Raw genomic sequence first — 7,083 nt, forward strand, 5'->3', positions numbered from 1 at the left:
ACCGAGGCGGAGGACCGAGGCGGAGGACGGAGGCGGAGGACGGAGGCGGTGGACGGAGGCGGAGGACGGAGGCGGAGGACGGAGGCGTGGACGGAGGCGGAGGACGGAGGCGTGGACGGAGGCGGTGGACCGAGGCGGAGGACGGAGGCGGAGGACGGAGGCGTGGACGGAGGCGGAGGACGGAGGCGTGGACGGAGGCGGAGGACGGAGGCGGAGGACGGAGGCGTGGACGGAGGCGGTGGACGGAGGCGGAGGACGGAGGCGGAGGACGGAGGCGGAGGACGGAGGCGTGGACGGAGGCGGAGGACGGAGGCGGTGGACGGAGGCGGTGGACGGAGGCGGTGGACCGAGGCGGAGGACGGAGGCGGAGGACGGAGGCGGTGGACGGAGGCGGTGGACGGAGGCGGAGGACCGAGGCGTGGCCGGAGGCGGAGGACGGAGGCTGTGCATGGAGGCGGAGGCGGGAGCCAGGTTGTCCTGTCGCTTTGTGTGCGGTAGTGACGGTGGCCTCTGCCACCAGACTGCGCCCTCCAGGGTGGCTGGTGCAAACCAGGGTGGGCTCCAGGTGCAGAGTCCATGCCTCGGCGCCAAGAAGCGAACTGGCTCAGTGGCAGCCTTACTTGTTGAAATGAAAATACGTTGGACATACTGGGTTAAATAAAATACACTATTCAAATTTATTTCACATTTCCTTTTAATGTAGCTGCCAGGAAATTTAAAATCTCACCTTTGGCTGGCATTACGTTTCCTTTGGACAGTGCTGGTCTAGCAGTTGAGCACATTGTCAGGGGGTCAAGGGCCCCCCTCAGTATCCCCTGATGACCAGCCTACCAGGCAGACCTCACAGGGGCCCTTGGGCAGCCGTCTCAGGTGGTCCGTGGCCAGGAGCCTGTGCCCCTCTCTCTGCTCGGGGCATCAGGTGTGACCCGTGGGTTTTTGTAGGGCAGGCCAGTTGCTCTGCTCCAGCCCTGACCACACCCTCAGTCCTGGATGCTGCGGCTGAGGGCGTGGGAGGTGGCCTGCCCGGCTCGGCCTGGGAGAAGGGGCGACCTCTGTGAGACGGGGCTGGCTGGGTGGTCCAGGCAGAAAGCGTATCAGGGCCTCAGAGGTGGGAAGAGTTGCAGGGAGGGGTTCCAGAGAGGGATGGGGCTGAGGCGGACTGAGCGATTGGAGAGGAAGGGGTGGCAGCCGGTTCCTCGGGGAGGAGGTGGGTCCAGAGGCGGTGGCTGCGCCTGTCAGTTTGTTCTGTGGCACCTGGGTGTCGGGCAGCTGTCGGGGTGCCTGCAGGTTGGTTACTGGTGTGTGGCCTGGCCAAAGGTGAGACGTGGGAGACATCTCCTTGAGGCGTAAGGCCAGCACCATTAGAACCCTGCCAGAGCCCTGGAGGGCCTCGCAGGAGAATGTTCCGCACCCAGGCCAAGCCCCGACCCAGCCAGGCTTGGTGAATGTCAGCACAAGTGTCACTGTGGCCTGAACGTAGCTCTGTCTCTCACCCCCAGCATCTGGAAACGCATCTGGCACCTCGTAGGTCTCAGAGAACTTCTTTCATAAGAGCCAAGTACTAAGCATATAATGTTGTTCAGTCACTCAGTCCTGTCTGACGTTTTGAGATCCCATGGACTGTAGCCCATCAGCCTCCTCTGTCCATGGGAATTCCTGGCAAGAATCCTAGAGTGGATTGCCATTTCCTCCTCCAGGCGATCTTCCTGACCCAGGGATCAAATCCGAGTCTCCCACATCTGCATTGGAGGCGGATTCTTTCTTGCTGAACCCCCGGGGAAGCAATAAGGGTGAAGTAGAGAACACAGATTGGAGAAGGAAACGGCAACCCACTCCAGTGTTCTTGCCCGGAGAATCCCCGGGACGGGGGAGCCTGGTGGGCTGCCGTCTACGGGGTTGCAGAGTCAGACACGACTGAAGCGACTTAGCAGCAGCAGCAGCAGAGAACACAGGAAAATGCTGATCCCATGGGAGCCACAGGAAAATCTGCGTTGTGTTCTTAGCTGCAGTGGGAACCCGGAAATCCTGGGACCCCTCTGTCTCAGAGCTGAACACAGATGTTTGCCGGGCTCTCACCGAGCCCCGGGCACCCGGAGGAGCTGAGGCTGCGGCCGTGGGGCAGACCAGCGTGGCTTCTGCCCCTGGGGAGCTGGACACAGGGCAGCTGTGAATGTGCTCAGGGCAGGCGGGGGCACCTGGCAAGGCCTGGATCCCACCTGCTGGGGGGTGGGAAAGGAGAAGCATTTGTGGCAGAAGTGAAAAGAAGCTTCTGGAGGGGCAAAGGGCAGACCCAGAAGGCGGGCAATGGTGTGGGAGCCAGTGGGTGTGCATTGCGTACGGCTTTGCAGGCCCCGTGAGGGGATTCACGCTTGTTTTCTGAAAGCAAGGGAAGCCTTCAGGGACTTTCCAGCCAGGCGTGACATCATCTCTTTAACCTCCCCCGGGTTGTGTAGCGGAGCAGTAGCCAGAGCCAGGAGCCCAGGGTCCCCTAGGGACATGGCAAGGCTGCAGGGGCCAGGCTGGTGGGGAGAGTCGAACCTCAGATGACCTCCCAGGGCGGGACGTGGCTCTCTGGCTACCAGCTGCATCTGCACCCTCTCGGCACAGCACACGATTCACACACATCAGCCAAGGGAACAGATAGGACAGGAGGGCAAGACCCCGAGCATCAGCATTATGGTGACCTAAGTCACAGGCGTGCACCTGGAGGCCGGGGGGACTGGGGATCCCGATTGGAGCGGGCCTAGGGCGGAGCCTGGAGGAACTCCTACACCTGCGGGTTGCCAAGTGCCAGGCTGGCTGTGGCCTTGACTCCTGGCAACATGAGCTTGGCACACCCCTCCCTGAGCACGGGCTTCTCTGTCCGAACAGTGATGAATGAGCGAGGGAGGCTCTCCAGGCCTCCAAAGGGAGGTGGCCCCTCGAGGGGTTGAGAGGACAGTGCCTGGGGAGTCACACGCTCTGGCCTGAGTGGGCGAACTCAGGGGAGTGATCTTCCTCTTTGAACCTCAACTTCCTCATCTGTAAAATGGGACAACAGCACCGTCGCAGGCGATGGCCCTGAGCATCAGGTGAGGTGCAGACATATACACGGTAAATAGCCAAGACTCACTGGCCCTCACCAGGCCCTCCAGAGGTGTCCCTGGGGGTCATCTGCTCTGGAAATGGGACCCTGGCAGAGCACTGCCAGCAGGGGGAGCCAAAGTGCCGCCTGTGAGTGGGCTGTCTGGGCCCCGCAAAGCCACCGCCCTGCTGGATCTGGGCTCTGGATGCTGGCATGGCCCAGGCTCATTCAGGATCCAGCTTCGGGGCAGCCAGAGGAAAGAGTTTGCGTCAGGCCCAGACTGCAGCCGTCTCTGGAGGGTATTCACTGCTGGACGCCGCTAGGGTGGTGGGGTCTGTAGCCCCCAGTACCTGCTCCATCAATCCTCCCGGGGTTGAGCTTAATCGACACCAGAGAACGTGGCTCTTTCGAGCTCTGTGCTCAGTGGTTGAATCCTCACAGCCACGCGGGCTGGACCCAGGTTCGGCACCCGCGGGCACCCACTAGGTCACTGGTTGCCTGGCAGGTCCTGAGCCCAGTGTGGCGGGAAGGACGTCGCCTGGGGCAGTAAGCTTCTCTTTCTTTCCTTTTGGTGGGGAATAACTAACCTCCTTAAGGTCACACACTCTTCTAAGGCTTGTTTTGTTGTTGTTTGTATTTGGCACGGCTTGTGGGACCTTTTCCTACTGTTCATGGGGTTCTCAAGGCAAGAATACTTGGAGTGGTTTGCCATTCTCTTCTCTGGAGGACCACATTCTGTCAGAACTCTCCACCACGACTCGTCCATGTTGGGTGGCCCTACACAGCATGGCTCATGGTTTCCTTCAACTCACATGCTAGCAAAGTAATGCCGAACATTCTCCGAGTGAGGCTTCAGTAATACATGAGTCAAGAACTTCCAGATATTCAAGCTGGATTGAGAAAAGGCAGAGGAACCAGAGATCAAATTGCCAACATCCGTTGGATCATAGAAAAAGCAAGAGTGTTCCAGAAAAACATCTGCTTTATTGACTGCACCAAAGCCTTTGACTGTGTGGATCACAGCAAACTGTGGAAAATTCTTAAAGAGATGGGAATACTAGACCACCTTACCTGCTCCTGAGACGTCTGTATGCAGGTCAAGAAGCAACAGTTAGGACCAGACATGGAATATGGACATGTTACGTCCATGAATCAAGGTAGATTGGAAGTGCTCCAACAGGAGAGGGCAAGAGTGAACGTCGACATTCTAGGAATCAGCGACTAAAATGGACGGGAAGGGGTGAATTTAACTCAAATGACCATTATATCTACTACTGCAGGCAGGAATCCCTTAGAAGAAATGGAGTAGCCATCATGGTCAACAAAAGAGTTTGAAATTTAGTACTTGGGTACAATCTCAAAAATGACAGAATGATCTCTGTTCATTTCCAAAGCGTACCATTCAATATCACAGTGATCCAAGTCTATGCCCCAAACAGTAACGCTGAAGGAGCTGAAGTTGAAAGATTCTATGAAGACCTACAAGACCTTCTAGAACTAACACCCAAAAAAGATGTCCTTTTTATCATAGAGGACTGGAATACAAAAGTAGGAAGTCAAGACACACCTGGAGTAACAGGCAAATTTGGCCTTGGAATATGGAATCAAGCAGGGCAAAGGCTAATAGAGTTCTACCGAGAGAACGCACTGGTCATAGCAAACACCCTCTTCCAACAACACAAGAGAAGACTCTACATGTGGACATCACCAGATGGTCAACAATGAAATCAGATTGATTATATTCTTTGCGGCCAAAGGGGGAGAAGCTCTAAACAGTCAGCAAAAACAAGACTGGGAGCTGACTGTGGCTCAGACCATGAAGTCCTTATTGCCAAATTCAGACTTAAATGGAAGAAAGTAGGGAAAACCACCAGACCATTCAGGTATGACCTAAATCAAATCCCTTATGATTGTACAGTGGAAGTGACAAATAGATTCAAGGGATTAGATCTGATAGACAGAGCGCCTGAAGAACTATAGACAGAAGTTCGTGACATTGTACAGGAAGCAGTGATCAAGACCATCCCCACAAAAAAGAAATGCAAAAAGGCAAAATGGTTGTCTGAGGAGGCCTTACAAATAGCTGAGAAAAGAAGAGAAGCAAAAGGCAAAGGAGAAAAGGAAAGATTTACCTGTCTGAATGCAGAGTTCCAAAGAATAGCAAGGAGAGATAAGAAAGTTTTCCTCGGCGATCAATGCAAAGAAATAGAGGAAAACAAGAATGGGAAAGACTAGAGATCTCTTCAAGAAAATCAGAGATACCAAGGGAACTTTTCATGCAAAGATGGGCACAATAAAGGACAGAAAAGCTATGGACCTAACAGAAGCAGAAGATATTAAGAAGAGGTGGCAAGAATACACAGAAGAACTGTACAAAAAAGGTCTTCATGACCCAGATAATCACGATGGTGTGATCATTCACCTAGAGCCAGACATCCTGGAATGTGAAGTCAAGTGGGCCTTAGGAAGCATCACTACGAACAAAGCTAGTAGAAGCGAATTCCAGTTGAGCTATTTCAAATCCTAAAAGATGATGCTGTGAAAGTGCTGCACTCAATATGCCAGCAATTTGGGAAATTCAGAAGTGGCCACAGGACTGGAAAAGGTCAGTTTTCATTCCAATCCCAAAGAAAGGCAATGCCAAAGAATGTTCAAACTACCGCACAATTGCACTCATCTCACACGCTAGTAAAGTAATGCTCAAAATTCTCCAAGCCAGGCTTCAACAGTACATGAACCAAGAACTTCCAGATATTCAAGCTGGATTTAGAAAAGGCAGAGGAACCAGTGATCAAATTGCCAACATCCACTGGATCATAGAAAAAGCAAGAGTGTTCCAGAAAAACACCTACTTCTGCTTTATTGAGTAGGCCAAAGCCTTTGACTGTGTGGATCACAACAAACTGTGGAAAATTCTTAAAGAGATGGGAATGCCAGACCACCTGACCTGCCTCCTGAGAAATCTGTATAGCGGTCAAAGCAACAGTTGGAACTGGACATGGAACAACAGACTGGTTCCAAATCAGGAAAGGAGTACATCAAGGCTGTATATTGTCACCCTGCTTATTTAACTTATATGCAGAGTACATCATGCTGCATCAACTTATATGCAGAGTACATCAAGCTGGAATCAAGATTGCCGGGAGAAATATCAATAACCTCAGATATCCAGATGACACCACCCTTATGGCAGAAAGAGAAGAGGAACTAAAGAGCTTCTTGATGAAAGTGAAAGAGCAAAGTTAAAAAGCTGGCTTAAAAGTTAACATTCAAAAAACAAAGATCATGGCATCTGGTCCCATCACTTCATGGGAAATAGATGGGGAAACAATGGAAACCGTGACAGACTTTATTTTCTTGGGCTCTAAAATCACTGCAGATGATGACTGCAGCCATGAAATTAAAAGACGCTTGCTCCTAGGAAGAAAAGCTATGACCAATCTAGACAGCATATTAAAAAGCAGAGACATTACTTTGCCAACAAAAGTCCGTCTAGTCAAAGCTATGGTTTTTCCAATAGTCATGTATGGATGTGAGAGTTGGACTGTGAAGAAAGCTGAGCTCCTAAGAATTGATGTCTTTGAACTGTGGTGTTGGAGAAGACTCTTGAGAGTCCCTTGGACTGCAAGGAGATCCAACCAGTCCATCCTAAAGGAGGTCAGTCCTGGGTGTTCATTGGAAGGACTGATGTTGAAGCTGAAGCTCCAATACTTTGGTCACCTAATGTGAAGAACTGACTCCTTGGAAAAGACCCTGATGCTGGAAAAGATTGAAGGCAGGAGGAGAAGTGGCTGACAGAGGATGAGATGGTTGGATGGCCTCACCAACCCGATGGACATGAGTTGGAGTAAGCTCCGGGGTTGGTGATGGACAGGGAGGCCTGGTGTGCTGCAGTCCATGGGGTCGCAAAGAATCTGAGCGACTGAACTGAATTGTGTGTGGATCCTTGGTTGAATCTGTGCCCACGGCAGTGAAAATTCGTAACCGCTGGACCCCCCGGGAGTTCCCAAGGCTCTTTT

The sequence above is a fragment of the Bos taurus genome, chromosome 11 (assembly GCF_002263795.3).
Source record: "Bos taurus isolate L1 Dominette 01449 registration number 42190680 breed Hereford chromosome 11, ARS-UCD2.0, whole genome shotgun sequence".
NCBI classification, from domain to species: domain Eukaryota; kingdom Metazoa; phylum Chordata; class Mammalia; order Artiodactyla; family Bovidae; genus Bos; species Bos taurus.